Source organism: Mesoplodon mirus (assembly GCF_964341445.2).
Source record: "Mesoplodon mirus genome assembly, chromosome: 10".
NCBI lineage: Eukaryota > Metazoa > Chordata > Mammalia > Artiodactyla > Ziphiidae > Mesoplodon > Mesoplodon mirus.
This window is the reverse complement of record NC_138986.1, coordinates 7,233,473-7,247,574: the sequence shown is the minus strand read 5'-3', so window position 1 is coordinate 7,247,574 and position 14,102 is coordinate 7,233,473. Positions and strand designations below refer to the sequence as shown.

The window sequence follows — 14,102 nt, the reverse complement described above, 5'->3', positions numbered from 1 at the left end:
CCGCATCTCCGGACCTTCCCTCCTGCCTGCCTACTGCCCCCAGCGACCCCTCCACACCTCCCTCCACTCGTCATCTCCAGGTCTCAGCCCAAACGGCACTTCTTCTGGCAAGACCTCCCCGAATGCATGCCTGCCCGGGGGTGGCTGGGGGCCGCCCCTGGGGTGGTGTTTGGAGGGGGGCGCCCAGGCGACACCCTCTGCCGTTACTGTGTTACTGGTTCGCCTGTTCGCCTTCCTACACTGGACTGTCACTCCTCCGGGGCACACAACTATCCTGAAGATCATCCCTGTCTCCCCAAGCCTTGAAGCAGTCACTGGCACAGAGCTGGAACTTAATTAAAAATACATATATGGGACTTCCCTGGTGGCGCAATGGTTAAGAATCTGCCTGCCAATGCAGGGGACACGGGTTCGAGCCCGGGTCCGGGAGGATCCCACATGCCGCGGAGCAACTAAGCCCGTGCACCACAACTACTGAGCCTGTGCTCTAGAGCCCACAAACCACAACTACTGAAGCCTGTGCACTTAGAGCCCGTGCTCCACAGCAAGAGAAGCCACCGCAATGAGAAGCTCGCGCACTGCAACAAAGAGTAGCCCCCGCTTGCCGCAACTAGAGAAAGCCCACCAGCAGCAATGAAGACCCAATGCAGCCAAAAACTAAATAAATGAATGAATAAAAATTAAAAATATATATATATATATTTGTGGAATGATTTAATGAAGGGAAACAAGGGATGAACTTTGAGATATCAGTAAACACAAATAACCAACTATGAAGGCAAGAGGAACACCCCACCACACTCCTGACACACACACACACACACACACACGCGCGCGCACACATGAACGCTTAAGAGTTCTAAAATTGAACAGAAACTCAAAACATGCACAGCAGCCAGACTCATGGCCCTGTCATCAGTCTCCCACCCCAGAATGGAATAATGAAATAACTGTCCAGTTTGGCAAATTAAGCCTTTGAGGAACAGCCTGAAGGCAGGAGGTTCAAATACTCTGCTGAAGAAAAAATAAGTCTGAGAGCATGATGCATAGCAGGCTAGCTTCTCCCAGAAGCAGAACGTCATTGCAAACGACCTCAGGAACAGCTCCAACGGCAGGACGAACTTTCTAACAGTAACAGTGAAGAGATCAAAGACGTCATTACAATCTTTATGGATAATACTCTCCCCCCAAAAAATCTGTACAACAGTATCACATATATGATCTCATTTTAAGCCTCAGATGAAGCCCATGAGTATTATTATTATCCCATTTTTCGGAGTAAGAAACTGAGATGCCCTACAGGTTGGGCAATTTGCCTGAGGTTGCCACCATCAGTAACTGACCTTAAGATTCACCCTGACGGGGCTTCCCTGGTGGCACAGTGGTTAAGAATCCACCTACCAATGCAGGGGACACGGGTTCGAGTCCTGGTCGGGGAAGATCCCACATGTCGCGGAGCAACTAAGCCCGTGCGCCACAACTACTGAAGCCTGCACACCACAACTACTGAAGGCCACTCGCCTAGAGCCGGTGCTCCACAACAAGAGAAGCCATGGCAGTGAGAAGCCCGCGCACCGCAACAAAGAGCAGCCCCCGCTCGCCACAACTAGAGAAAGCCCGCGCGCAGCAACAAAGACCCAACGCGGCCATAATTAATTAATTAATCATTTAAAAAGTGCTTAAAGGGATTCAGTCTGACGTCCAAGCTCTTTCTCCTCCAGCTCTCTGGGCGACTTTACCCCTGGGGTGTGAGGTGGGGCTTCTCCTGGGCTCAGAACTCCCCTCCATAGAGCAGCCCAGAAAGGAGCCCAGGGCAAAACCAGTGCAGCCTTCAGTGAGGTTCATAGTCCCAAACCAGGCGCAGAGCTGGGGACACAGGACTCGCTTCTGGGCCTCCTAGGCTGGTTTTGAGGACAGTCTTGGGCATGAGGACAGTCACAGGGTGCATTCCTGTAAAACATGACCCTCGCTTAGACTAACCGGAGGGCACGCTGTGATTCCTATGTGTTTCTGAGAGGAGGGAAATAGAAAGGACCTTTGGCCTGATTTCTCTGAAGTCAGCTCAGCTCAGCTGAGACCTGCCACCTGTCTCCCCAGAAGCCCTGCTCTCTGGCACAAAGCCAGGACGCTGCAGGGGCCGAAGCAGCCCTTCTGCACTCTTTTTCCGAAAGCACTGCCCTGGGACACCTCCAAGTTGTCCGACTCTTTACTTAGTTTCCACACACCCAGTCTCTCTCGAAGGCACAGACATTAAGCTGGCAGCTCACCTCAATGCACTTGGCTTTCAGGAGCTACATGAATAGAAGTGACGCACGTCGGTGACGATGCAGCAGCAGCTATAGTTTGAGGTGGAACATTCACGTGCTGTATTCATTTGTCCCTGGATTAGCCTCTAAAAGCTTACAGACAAGCTGGGCCAGAAGAAGTGTGATTCTTCACTAGGTTTCTGGGACCTCGTGTTTGGAAAGTATTTAACAAATCCTTTGCTTTGCTGATTTAACACTAAGCAATGGAAGTCAGCTGGTACTGGAGACGCAGGGGATTGAACGCTGCCTTCCTCGGTTTCCTGTCAGAAGTAGGGCACGATGAAGAAAAAGGAAGCTTTGCTTTTTTCCTTGTATAAGGCCAGGGACCAGCATGCCCTTTAGTAAAACCCTCGCTGGTACTGCATGAACCAGGGGTCTAACACGACGTTGGTGACCTTTAGGAGTCACGAGCGGGTCACAGACAGGCGGGCCTGGGCTGGATTTGTTGTGCCCCAGATCCTCTTCCCGGACTGGTGTGGGCTTGGAGTTCAACTGTCTGGGTTTGAAGCTCTGTTATACCTCTTACTGGTCGTGTAGCCTCAGGTAAACTAACTTTTCTGAATCTCGGATTCTTTATCTACAAAAAGGGCTAATAGATTGCGATCAAAATTCCAAGGAGGCTGCTTTTTGCAAAACTTTAGTTGATTCTCAAATTTATATTCAAAACCCACAAAAACCACAAGAATAGCAAAGGAAATGCATGATGAAGAATAAGGTAAGAAGTGCTGTGAGTTTATTAAACCATTTAACTGATTATTAAAAGAGAGACAAGGCTAAATTTTTTAGGGGGGCTCTCTAGTGGGTGAATATGTGTTGCATGTCTTAAGTTTATTCCAGATAGAAGTTTGGGGGGACCATCCTACCCTTCTTGACTAAAGGCGAGCTTTCTCTCTAATGTGGTGATTTGCCAATTCGGTACCATACTGAGGAAAGATGGTGTAAAGATCTGACTAGTGATAAAAACAGGTAGAGAGAAAACATTTTAAAATTCTTGCTTTTTCCTCTAATTTTTGGTGGAAGGATTACAGGTGGTTTCTTTTTTCTTCCCCGTGTTTTATTGTTCTTTTCTATAATAAGAATGAGATTCTCTCCCTTCCTGGGCAGAGCTGGATGGATGCGTTTCCCAGCAGCCCTGCCATTGGTTAGATGTGGTCAGAGGATGGAGCACACGGGATGTTGCAGGTGGTCCCTGCAGGCTGCCTGCAAACTTGATAAGGAAGGACCACGGGGTGGGCTCACCCTGTCAGGTGAGCGGAAAGGTGGAAATCCAGCCCATCCGCAACAGACCAGAGAAATTCTGGAACGTGAAGGCAACCTGAGACCACCTTGAATCCAAGCACAGCTGATGGTGAGGGTGATACAGGCCAGATGCTAGAGGGTAAGGGACGTTGCAGGGACATTCAAATCTGGCAGCTCTGGCTAGAAATCCAGGCTCGGCCACTGCCTAGCTCCATCCGTTACTGAATTTCCACAGCCCCCAGCTTCCTCCTCTGCGAAACCAGAACAAGACCGCCAACACAGGTTGCTGCAAGGCTCACGTATAATAAAGCATGTGAAACACTTAACAGGATGCCTGGAACACAGGGAGCTCACAATAATGGGAGAATTTTTTCTCTCATTTCAAGAAAAGAAACAAGCAAAGAAGGAGCAGCTAAGATGTATTACTTTGGCATCCCTGGGGAAGCCAGTGAGATATAAATCAGTTTCCCTTCTCACTCCCTATCTACTGATAGATCCTGATGTTTTCTTCAATTTACCTTGAAGCGTGTTTAAACACTTCCTCCCCCACTTGTTTTCCTTCTAACCTGTCCTTTACTGCCAGTGACTCTGAAATGGGAAGTGATGCGTTCACCAAAACTCACATGGATGGTACCCTTTTAACTAGGTAATAACCTTGGCAAAGCATGGAGATGACAAAGGGACTTCGGAATAAGGGAAAGTGCCAGCCAGCAGGATGCTTTCATTACCCTTGTATTTCCCACGCGGATTTCTACCCTGAAACTGGGCAGATGCAGAGAAGCTGGCGTGCACACACCGGTGGAGTTCTGCTCCCTGGGACTCTTGCAGGGTGCGGGGTGGGAACGCAGATGGCATCCCATGCCACCCGGCCGCCAGCCGCGGAAACATAAACAAGTACAAGCAGCTCAGAATCTCCCCATGAGAGAATTCAAGGTGCATCCTTCTCTAAAGATGCAGCTTCAACATAAAGCATCAAATTAGAGAACAAACGGGGGGACCTGAGTTAAGACTTCGGTCTTCTGGCCTAGTCAATATTCTGCAGCTATTAAATAAGCATGAACTTCAGACACACTCAGGAAGAGACTGAACCTGAAACGGGATGAACGCTTTCACTAGCTTGTTTTTTGGTGTGTGTGGGGGGTTTGTTTGTTTGTTTGTTGTACATTGACATGACAGAATTAAACCAGGTCAGGGTTTTAGAAGAAGCCAAAGCTTCCTTCCAAAGAAATCACTCCAAGTGAAATTGCTAAGATAATGCCCATGATCAATTTAGTACCATCACTGAAATCTATACGACCCATTATTTAGGCTCTTTTAATCCCAAACACCAGAATAGTGTTCACAAAACAGAAAAGATATCTAACAAATGTTAATTGAAACCATGCTACCTTTTATATTGCAAACTAGAACTGATAATACGCCATTTTAAAAGAGCTGGGGTAAAAGGGACTCATTCTCACAATGAGAACAACCACACAATCTTTTTAGAAAGCAACGTGGCATACACAGAAAGACCTCAACATCTTCACACCACTTGATTTCGTAGGCCAACCTCTGACCATGTCTCTCAAGGATAAAACTAGCTTTTAGAAAATTCTCTCTGCACCAAGATATTCAACCAGTATTATTTATAAGCACCCAAAATTAGAAACCACTTACCTTTCTGACATGAGGAAACAATCAAGTGAATTATGGGAAACCCACACAATCGAATGAAGAAAGTATCACTATAATAGGCTTGTAGTAAGATGGAAACATTTTCATTATGATATTGGGAGATAAAGGTCACCGAATTATACAGAGAGAGAATAATCACAACTCTAAAACACACTACCAGTAGTTATCTTTGTGTGTGTGCACGCACAACTCAAGTAGGGCTGGCTGGTGGACTTCGTTTCTGGACCAATACTTTGGGTCTATAAGGCAGAGAATGCCCAGGCACAAAGGTGCCTTGCAGGAAAGGGATGTGGATGTGGTCCCAGGTGAAAGAGTGGCAGGGCTGTTCTGGTGGTCCAACTTTCAGATCTCGAATTCTACTTTAGGTTAAATAAATTTAGCAAAAATCTCCAAGAGGGCAGCAACGAACTTGTGGCAGCCTGAGGCAGCCACTTAGCACCTCCTCCTGAGAAACATGGATAAATTTAGTTTTGGATTCCCGGGAGTTACACTGGCCCAAGGCCCAAAACAAAACACGAGGGAAAGTGTTCTAGACTGAATTTAACTGTCTCTGGGATCATCTCTTACTAAAATATTCCTCAATTAAAAAATTATCATTGTCTAATGGGTTGGCAGAAGCCTCTATAAAATTAGCTTATTTTAAAATTTGATGGAACAGTCCTTTGTGTAATAACCCTGTACCATATATGAAGTCCATTAAAACAAAAACTCCAAAGAAGTCATAAATCATACTCAACTATTTCATTACATCCGATAATAAGTAACCCTCACTCAGTCTCTCTCCAAAATCTAATTTTAGGATAATAAAAATGTAACTCTATAAAAAACTGAGGTTTCTAAGTTTATGTTTAACAATTGCTTCTGAGCAGCTTAGAAGAGAAAAAGAAATTGTAAAGAGTTTTAAATCTAATCCAAGGAAACCAGGATCAGGTAAACCCAGAGGGATAACCTAGGTAACTTTTTCTGTCATAAGAAAAAACAAAGATAAAGGAAATTAAATGAGGTATTCTCTAAGGCCTTTTGTAGCTCTGACAGCTACAAGACTAAAATATCTAGAGTTAAACATCAGGTCTTCTGAATGGTACCCAGTGCAGCAGAATAAGTCCACTGAATGTTTTATATGCACATTGTCTCATTAACTGTCACAAAAACCTAAGGAAGGTATTGTTATCCCCATTTTACAGATGAGGAAACTGAGGTTTAGTGAGACCAGGGAACACGCAAGAGTCAAATAGAGAGTAAACTAAGCTCAGGTTAGGCTGCTTTTAAGACAGGAAGCCCAAGGCAGCTAGACTCCACAGGAACGTGGCCTTATTTCATGAACTTGGTTCCATATTTCACCTCATGGTTCCCTGTCTGACTGTTGGGGTGATCGTGAGTTTTTGAGCCACTGCCCCACCAGTCAATCCTACAGAGACCCAGTCATGCCCTCCTTCCAGGTGGAAGGTCTGCCATCCCCAAACCCCAATCTGGCTCTCCCACGGTCCCTGGGATCGGAGGGCTCTGACCTCACAGAGTTGGTGCAGTTGGAGAGAGCTGGTGCCTAGCTGCATTTCCAACAACCAAGAGTGTGTGAACTATTTTATAAGATACTCAGTGGAAAATATATTTTTAAATTATGTTCGATCTCTGGAAGTTTCCAAAAAATTTTATGAAGTCCTGATAAAACTCGAATATCATGAAATCATGAAACCCAAAACTGAAATGAAATAAGGAAAATTAATCTTCCAAGTGGGGAAGCAGACACATTTCTGCTTTAAATGAGTCTATTCCAATTAATCTTGAAACCTTTTCAAAAAGACTGATGGAGGTTGCATGGAGATTGTTATGATCGTCACACCATTATTGCTGCCACATGGCATGGCCATCAACTCAGTCACATACCTGTGAAGGCTGACAATATATGGAGGCTGAGGAAGAGGAAGGGGCCGCTCTCGCCTCCCCTCCCATCCAAGCAGGGAGACGGCCTGCGACCAGCTCAGGGCCTCCAGGAGCAGGCGTGAGGTACATGCATCACCAGCTGGCACCCGCAACAAAAAAGAGAGCTTTATTCAGTGTAGAATCCACCTCCTACTCCAGTTCTACCGTCACCAAGGCAACACGGTCAGGACAGCGGTCTCATCACACTGCCCACCTCTCTCCTTCCCACGTGGGCCGTGACAAAGCCGCGTGGCCAAGGCACACCGCCTGAGGGGAACCTCGGCAGGTGGCCGCTGATGTCAAGCCCATCTACCTACTGTGTGACCCTGGGCAAGGAACTTGTCTTCTCTGAGCCTCAGTTTCTGCATCTGTTTAATGGAGGCAATAATCCGGTCCCCAGGGATGTTGTGCTGATGAGATGCAGCAGCCAGCTCAGGCCTCAGGAAGGCACTCCTGGGTACCAGGGTCCACCGGGGCTCTCAGACTGCCTGTGACATGCCTCTCCTTCAGCTGCTTCTCCCACGTGCCCCTGCCCCCAAACCAGCTACCATCTTTTTTTTACTAAACTTTCCGCCTGTGGCTCTCATGATCCATTTCTTTTGTTTGTTTTCATAAGATTTTCCTCATTGGAACATATTTTTTCGGACATCCACACAATCCAGAATGCCTCTGAGCCCAAAGTGACTTGTAAGACTGCCCCAAAGTCCAGTCACAAGTTTTAATGAAGGGATTATGTCTCCATTCCCAACCTAAAGGAAGACAGTTCACAGTCATCTGTTCTGAGGCCCTCTTTATAATGATGGGTAATACCTGTTAGTTCCCATAGAAACTATATTAAAGAAATGAGTTGAAGAAAACTGTATGGAGGTGCCTCAAAACACTAAAAATAGAGTTGCCATATGATCCTGCAATCCCACTCCTGGACATATATTCGGAGAAAACTATAATTTGAAAATATACATGCACCCCTATGTTCATAGCAGCGCTATTTACAACAGCCAAGACATGGAAACTACCTAAATGTCCATCGACAGATGAATGAACAAAGAACTTGTGGTATATATATACAATGGAATATTATTCAGCCATAAAAAGGAATGAAATAATGCCATTTGCAGCAACATGGATGGACCTAGAGATGATCACACTAAGCAAAGTCAGTCAGAAAGAGAAAGACAAATACCACATGATATCACTTATATGTGAAATCTAAAATATGACACAAATAAACTTATCTATGAAACAGAAACAGACTCACAGACATAGAGAACAGACTTGTGGTTGCCAAGGGGGAGAGGGGTGGGAGAGGGATGGACTGGGAGTTTGGGATTAGCAGATGCCAACTATTATATATAGAATGGATAAACAACAAGGTCCCACTGTATAGCACAGGGAACTCTATTCAATATCCTGTGATAAACCATAATGGAAAAGAATGTATGTACATGTATAACTGGATCACTTTGCTGCCATACAGCAGAAATTAACACTTCATTGTAGATCAACTATACTTCAACAAAATAAATTTAAAAAAAAAGAAAAGAGCTGAACATGATACCATAAATATGAACCTTGTTCTGACTTCATGGAGGAGAAATAAAAACTGGCATTGACAAGACCCAGACCCTCAGCACTTTGGTGCCCTGTGAATATACCAGTATTTCCCTGACCTCACGGAGCCTTACAATAAGGAGCTGGGGACACAATTCTCGCCAGATGTTATATGTAAAGGATGAGCAGATAAAAGCTGTGTCTGCATCACCAAGGGCGCAGATTGGAGTGGGCAGACTTCTGAGTGGTGTGAAGCCGGGGCCAGTTACCAGTGCAGACAGATATGCTTGGGTCCCCAGCACATCACGGCACCTAATTTTTTTTCATAAAGGCTGTTCTTTAATATTTCAAAATAAACCAAAAACCAATAATAATAAAAAGCCTTTAAAATTAAGACTTATGGCAAAATTCAAAACATTGTTGGAAATTTCCTTAAACGTATTTTATAATTCAATATTTTCATTTTCAGTACCCATTGGGGGAAGGGGTACAACCCTCACCTTTTCAGTATTGAGGAGCCCTAACCTTTAAGCAGGCTCCCCTGTGGACAAACAACCGCACGTGGTCTGGGAATGGCCAAGCCAGGACACGGTGGGGATACCACCAAACAGAGGCAGCCAAGCACGTCCTCCGGCCCCGTTTTCCAGTAAAGCTGAGAAGGTTGCCCAAACCTCTCCACTCCTTCTGGCCTAGCCCACCTAGCCTGTCTGGGTCGCCAGCTCCATCAGGAGTGATGACTCTCACCATTATGCAGAGGACGACACACTGCCTGCGGCCACGTGAGCAGGGCACGTAACCAGCAGAGGTCGCCGGCCTTGGACAAATGGCCAAACTGCTAGCTCTTGGGGGGGCTCCAAGCATCAGAGACAGGCCATCCCAGAAAGCCAAGCAGATGTGAAGTGACAGTAACCAAAGCTTGAAGCGCATGTCACAAAGCCATGTGGACATGAGGAGCTCTACATAGCAGCTAACTGGTGCAAATACAACTCAGGAGGCATTATGACTGGGAACTGATTTTGCACCGGGATGTGTCAACTGGACTACAGCCCTCCTTGGGAACCCAGAAATCGTGACTCTGCTAGTGGTTGAAGAAATAAATGCAGAAGCGGAGGCACCAGTATTGAGTCGGGGGCTGGGTTTGACTACTGATCATCTATCTGTGTGTCCGTATCACCTTGGTTACTTGGCCTCTAGAAATCTCAGCTTCCTCATCTGTCAGTGGGAGGCTCTGCCAGATACACCGACCCCACAAGGGTGGTGGGAGAGGTCAGTGAGGTAAGAAAAGAATGTGCAAAGGCTCTGCTGGGCGGACGCTTAGGCACCTGTAACCACTCTCAATTCTATGGCTCAGAAAATGGAAAATTGGGCCACTTGTCCAGATGTCCTCAACTAGAATGCTTCTGATTCATGGAAACTAACATGGCCTTAGTACCCCAGGGTACTTACCAGGGAGTAGGGTTTGGGGGAAGCACCCTGCTGGCTCTGTCATGATCAAGAGTTCACTGTAGGTGGGGTGGGTCCCTGAGGGTCTGCTCAGAGGAGCTAATTTGGGCGGGACAGCAAGTGATCTTTTTTTTTTTTTAATTTATTATTTTTGGCTGCGTTGGGTCTTTGTTGCTGCACATGGGCTTTCTGTAGTTGTGGCGAGTGGGGGCTACTCTTCACTGTGGTGCGCAGGCTTCTCATTGCGGTGGCTTCTCTTGTTGCGGAGCGCGGACTTCAGTAGTTGTGGCTCGCAGGCTCTAGAGCACAAGCTCAGTAGTTGTGGCACACGGGCTCAGTAGTTGTGGATTGCAGGATCTAGAGCGCAGGCTCAGTAGTTGTGGTGCACGGGCTTAGTTGTTGCGCGGCATGTGGGATCTTCCCAGACCAGGGCTCGAACCCATGTGCCCTGCGTTGGCAGGCGGATTCTTAACCACTGCGCCACCAGGGAAGCTCCAGCAAGTGATCTTTCTTTTCCTTCTGCATCACAGACACCAGTAACCAGGCTCTTTTCTCTCTGGTGGGTCCCTCTCCATTGTCCTCACTGCTCGTTAAGTGCCCTTGACCCTTGAGTTCTTGGAGACCCTGCTGTTGCCCATCCTCATGTTCTGGTAAGGAGAGTAGGGGACAGTGGGAGATCGATAAGACTAGATTTCAAATCGTTCATTTCTTTGATTTTCATAAAGGGATGTCAATGAACTCAGGCAATTTCCCCGACTTGATTCATGCATAATGGACCTGAAGAGAGACTTATTAGAAAACAAATGCACTTAAATGCTTTCCTGACATGAATCATTTATTGAAGACAGAATTGCTGGCTGTGAGAGCCCAAAATAAGTTGACTTACAGTATCCTTGTTTCTAGATAGATCTGAAATACGATCACAGAATATTGACGTACTCAGCTATGAACGATGCTTTTGGGGTCATTATGGACTGGCTATTCCTCGAAAAGTTTCATTAAGAACAGCAGTGATAAAACACAAAACAGGGCCTTCTCTCTCTCTCCTTTTCTTTTTCTAATTTCCTGAGTCACAAAGCTCAGGAATACAGGATGCTTGGTGAAAGCAGTGATGTTCCTTCCAATTTCTGTTAAGTAGAATCTGGAACAGGTATTCTGGGATTCATGCAAACATTCATTAATCCACTGACAACTTTATTCATTCATTAGGTCATCTGTCCACCAAACTACCCATTCATCCATTAAGTCAAAAATTCACTGATTCATATTTATTGTTACAGCTCTATTTATACTATTGCATTAGACTCCTGAAAGTAAGCACAGGGGATTCTTACAGAGCCCCTCTCTGTGTTTTATGTGGGTGAGTATCATGCCCAATAAACTAAAGTATTTATTGAGTAGTTATTTCCAGGCCCGGGATGAACCGCCAAACCTTTCCACTTCTTACAGAATAAATAGATGCTCAATACATGTTGATTCAATCCAAATTTCTAGACGACCTAATTTAGTCTCCATACCAATAACCCTGAACTGTCAAAAACAATGTACAAAGGGATAACATGAACAGAGAAAGTCCTAGGTTTCTTTCCCATTATAATAAGGACAGAGCAGATGACCCAACAATTTACTCTCCCTACAGAAGCCATGCAGATAAACCCACACGATTTCTTTCTAAACCGTTATATCCTGTAACCAAGCAGAGAATCCTCTTCTACCTCATGAAATTGCATGAGGCAATACATCAAACTGACATGAAAATAACTAAAATGAAAGCAAATTACCTACTTAAACCCCAGTAGGGGAGTTCAGATGTTGGTTGGGGAACAGAGTTGACTTTTCTTTAAACAAAGAATCTTCTATTAAAATAAAATCTGGTAAAAGTAAAAGAAATTACTCTCATAGAGTAAGTCACTTAGTGAACCAAAGTCATGAATTATTTTAAAGGTAACTTCCTCCATTATAACAGTAATTCACATTCATTATAAAAATGTTGTAGTCTAAACTGTAGAAATTTTACCACCTATACGGCCACTGACACTTTGGTTTATTTTATTATAGTCTTCAGTGAAGACACTGGCTTTTTTTTTTTTTTTTTCTTTGCTAGATAAAACCATTGCAGGGACTTCCCTGGTGGTGCAGTGGTTAAGAATCCGCCCGCCAAACACGGGTTTGAGCCCTGGTCCAGGAAGATCCCACATGCTACGGAGCAACTAAGCCCGTGAACCACAACTACTGGAGCCCGTGTGCCTAGTGCCCATGCTCTTCAACAAGAGAAGCCACCACAATGAGAAGCCCGGGCACCGCAATGAAGAGTAGCCCCGCTTGCTGCAACTAGAGAAAGCCGTGTGCAGCAATGAAGACCCAACACAGCCCAAAATAAATAAATAAATAAATAACCATTGCAGAGGCTTTTTGTTTTCGAATATAGTTGCGATCTTCTGTTAACTCAATTTTACATGACCTTTTCTTAACCTTTAGTGAGATCATTTTCAGTGTCCTTATCCCAATATAAATACTCTAGTAGTTACACTGGACATATCATAATTGTTATCTTATTGCCTCATCACTGTATTATTTAGGCTTCTTTTGTCTTTTTAATAACAAGTAACGCAGGGAACTTCCCTGGTGGCTCAGTAGTTCAGAATCCGCCTGCCAATGCAGGGGATATGGGTTTGATCCCTGGTCTGGGAAGATCCCGCATGTCATAGAGCAACTAAGCGCATGCACCACAACTATGGAGGCTGCACTCTAGAGCCCGTGAGTCACAACTACTGAGCCCGCAGGCCACAACTACTGATCCCGCAAGCCTAGAGCCCGTGCTCTGCCACAAGAGAAGCCACCGCAATGAGAAGCCCGTGCACAGCAATGAAGAGTAGCCCCCACTCGCCACAACTAGAGAAAGCCCGCGCACAGAAACAAAGACCCAACACAGCCAAAAATAAATAAATAAATACATTTATTTAAAAAAAAAAATAAGTAATGCAACAATTAACAATTCAGGGTATAAAGCCCTTTTTTACCCCCTTAATTTCGGGTAATATCTTTAGAATAAATTCCCACATGCAGGATTTCTGAGTTCAAGGAACAAACACTTTAAGGCATCTAGTGAATTTTGCCAAATTGATTTCCAAAAAGTTTATAGCTATTTATGTTCTTACCAGCAATTTACAAAAATACACATTCCACCACGTTTGTCGGAGATAAGAATTCTCATCTAAAAGCAACAAAAACCCGATTAACGCTTCATACATTAAAAGTTGTGTCTCTGTTTTAATCTGCATTTTGGAGGTTATAAGTGAAGTGGATTTTTTCCAACATTTATTAAACTACTGCCTTCTGTCACGACTTGTCTATTGTATCTCCTGCCCGCTTATCTCTTGTATACTGATTTGCACAAGCTCTTCATATATTAAATAGAATAACATCTTAACTATTCCATTTAGAGTGACCAATTTTTCCAGTATTTTTAGCTCATTAAAGCCTTAAATTATTATGGAGTAAAAGCTGTGACTTCTCTCAGAAAGTTTAGGCTTAGAAAGTCCTTCCTTCTACCCTTAATTCTTGTCCTGCAGAAAACTGATACACATTCACTTATTTCATCTCCTTTTTCCATGATTCATTTTATATATTTTTAACTCTTAGATCTGACATTTATGTTTTGGCTATGGTGCTCCACGAGAATCTAAATGGGTTTATTTCCAAATATTTAACGAGCTGTATCCAAGGCGTTTATCGGAAGATCTTTCCCTCCTCCATTAATTCATACTATAATCATACATTAAATACCAATAAACAGAGAAGAAATGAACTGTAGGGATCAATACACTAACCACTCATGTAACAGATGAAGAACTGGTACCTACAGAGTCAGCGAGCAGCTCCATCCCTCCGACGGGAGGGACAAAGCTCTGAGCATTCTTTCTTCCCCTTGTCCCTTGTGTTCCCCGCCCACCTGACATTTACTCT

General features: G+C 44.7%; 1 protein-coding gene across 3 annotated transcripts in view; it reads right to left on the bottom strand.

Annotated features, from left to right (window-relative positions):
* The window catches only part of AGPAT4 (1-acylglycerol-3-phosphate O-acyltransferase 4), a 124,922-nt gene that overhangs the window by 89,731 nt on the left and 21,089 nt on the right, over positions 1–14,102 (bottom strand). The gene's annotated exons all lie outside the window — the stretch shown is intronic.